This window comes from Cavia porcellus, unplaced genomic scaffold (genome assembly GCF_034190915.1).
Source record: "Cavia porcellus strain 051 isolate PalLab524CR breed Dunkin Hartley unplaced genomic scaffold, mCavPor4.1 scaffold_6, whole genome shotgun sequence".
NCBI lineage: Eukaryota > Metazoa > Chordata > Mammalia > Rodentia > Caviidae > Cavia > Cavia porcellus.
In genome coordinates, this window is record NW_026947489.1 from 57,641,065 (window position 1) to 57,643,533 (window position 2,469).

The window sequence follows — 2,469 nt, forward strand, 5'->3', positions numbered from 1 at the left end:
CAACTTGCAGTTCTCCTGCCTCAGCCTTCCCAAGAGGTGGAATTACAGATGTGTGCCATTATGCTTGAATCTAAGACCTCTTATTGTTCCCAAAGCAAACTTCTGAAGTCACACAGATGCGCTAAATGTCCTCCACGCACCTCTGCAGAGCCCACCTGCCATCCTCCTCTTGCTCTGCATCTGAGTTTTTTGTTTGTTTTTTGTACCAGGATCAAACTCATGACCTGGTGCTTGCTGAGCAGGCACTATGCCACTGAGCTAAATCCCCAGACTCTCACTCTGCATCTGTAGTGCTGAACTTAGTGGGCTACATCCACGGGCACCTGGACATTGGCCTCTGGCCACTTGGACCAGCAGAAGCCACTCCAGGGCAGGATGGAGGGAGGAGAGTGGAGTTAGGAAATTTTCCCCCATGTGGCCGGGCTTGGCCAGCCAGGGTCTGTCATCCGCTCTCAGCTCCTACAGGGTCCTGCAGCTGCCACCTTCACCTCTGTGGCCAGTGGTGCAGAGATGTATGCTGCCATCAGCTCCGGGTCCTGCAGCACCTTCCATATGCCCAACATCTTGCTTTCAAGCTTGTGAGCAGTTTATTTTTAATCTCCCCTCATCCCTCACACTGTGGGTGTTAACTGTCTTTTTGTGGGACCTTGGTGAACTCATGCTGGTCTATGTGCTTGTGGTCATCTTATTGTTCGTTTCTCAAACTTATCTCTGTAATAGTCACCTTTGGGGAGGTGTGGCCAACTCATGACTCCTTTTTTCTCTAAGCACTCTCTCAAATCACAGAGTGGGCCCCGCACCCACAACTGTACCCAGTGCCCATAGGTGGCAGGGCTGTAGTGGAGGCCACAGACCAGCTGGGCTTGGTTGTGTGCTCTCCTGCTTAGGACTGGAACAATCGGCAGCCTTGCTGCATAGACATGCTGAGAACAAAGACCGAGGCCAGCTGGCAGAGGGATAGAGAGAAAACCTTTCTGAGAGGTGGCCCTGGGCACCCAAGCAACAGATGCCACTTCTAGCCTCCCCAAATCCTGGTGTTGCATGGCCTTCCAGGGCCTAGACCCCAGCTCGGGGGCCTGCCCATCCCTCCCACAATCACAAGTCAGCTTGACCTAATTTCTGCTATTTCCAACTAAGTAACTCCTCAGGAATACAATCACGGGTTACTCTCGCAATCAAAAAATAACACAAGATTTTAATCTTTTATAACATTACATCTTGAAATAATACTAGACCCACAGGAAGTTCTGAGAAAGTTCATCTCCTTCACCTGGAGTCCCCCAGTAATGACATCCCATGTAGCTTTGGAACAGTAGCTGAGCCGGGAAGTATATGTGGTTGCCGAGTTGTCAACCGGACTGCACACGTTTGGGTCTCACCGTCTTCCAGACCTGCACTTGAGAATGGCATGCCATACCCTGGAAACCAGTGGCTTCTCCCTGTATTTTCAAAAATGTTGTAGAATGGAATCCTCTGCGGTCACACACTGAGGGGTGACATTTCTATTAAGGATGGATTGTGTGTGAAGGGGGCCCACGAATACAGTGGAGCTGTGTGATTCCTGCCCCCTTGTCTCTGTTTTGACATGCAAACACTTAGCTTCTCAGTGTTCTCTGAAGCATCTCAAACCCATGATATCTGCATGCCTCCCCTGCCCCTTGGATATCACTTACTGAAATCAGATGGTCACATGACCTCTTTCACAAAAGAAGCTCTGTGTTGGATCATATCATCCCATTAATTGTCACTGCATCATCTTAGCCATCAGAAGGGCTGCGTGCAGGTCATAATCCTCTCCTCTACGCACAGGGCGCTGTCTCAGGGTGAGAATGGTTTGCAGAGTCAGGGCAGCTGGTCAGGGCAGAGCAGGGCAAACCGCAGGGTGTCCTGACTCAGTCAAATGCTGGACCCAGCCTCCCCGCAGCTCTTGTTGCTCTGTGCTCTGTGGTTTCAAGATAATGATCCTGGAAAATAAAAGCCAAAGAGGAGTCCAGCGGCTCTGTTTTCTCATTTCACCATCTGTCCCAAGCAGGGAGCCTGTTTCTTCTTCCTGCTTCTTGAAACATAGCAGAACTCTGTGTAAGAGCTGATGCAGCATGATTTACAAGTGTTCGCTCAGGCTGGCTCGCAGCTTTCTTGAGCAATTCAGCTGTACGTTCCAAATTATGACCAAGCAAACAGCAGTTCAACACCAGCAGATGTGAGTTTGAATTTTGGAGTTTGATGGCACACTGGTCATTTACCAGCTGCAGGAATACAAGCGACCCCCTGTTCCTGCTCCTGTAGGTGAACCTCACCCTCTGGGTCCATGCCCCTGCATCTGGGCTGCCCTGCATTCAGCTCACCAGCAGCAGGCTCATTACTGAACATCCCAGTCTAGACCACAGGAACACCTGGCGGCTTCGTCTTCATGCTTTGGAGGTCTCAGTGCCATTCTGGAAGAAGCTGGGTTGCTCTGCTTGTAGACCC

At 50.6% G+C, this 2,469-nt stretch overlaps 1 long non-coding RNA gene across 1 annotated transcript; it reads right to left on the bottom strand.

Moving 5' to 3' along the window:
• Positions 1-1,175: 1,175 nt before the first annotated feature.
• Positions 1,176-2,092, bottom strand: LOC111756741 (uncharacterized). Its single transcript, XR_002791150.2, has 2 exons — positions 1,674-2,092; positions 1,176-1,439 (listed from the first exon to the last, which is right to left on the bottom strand). It is a non-coding gene; the product is annotated as an uncharacterized LOC111756741 (long non-coding RNA).
• Positions 2,093-2,469: the final 377 nt, after the last annotated feature.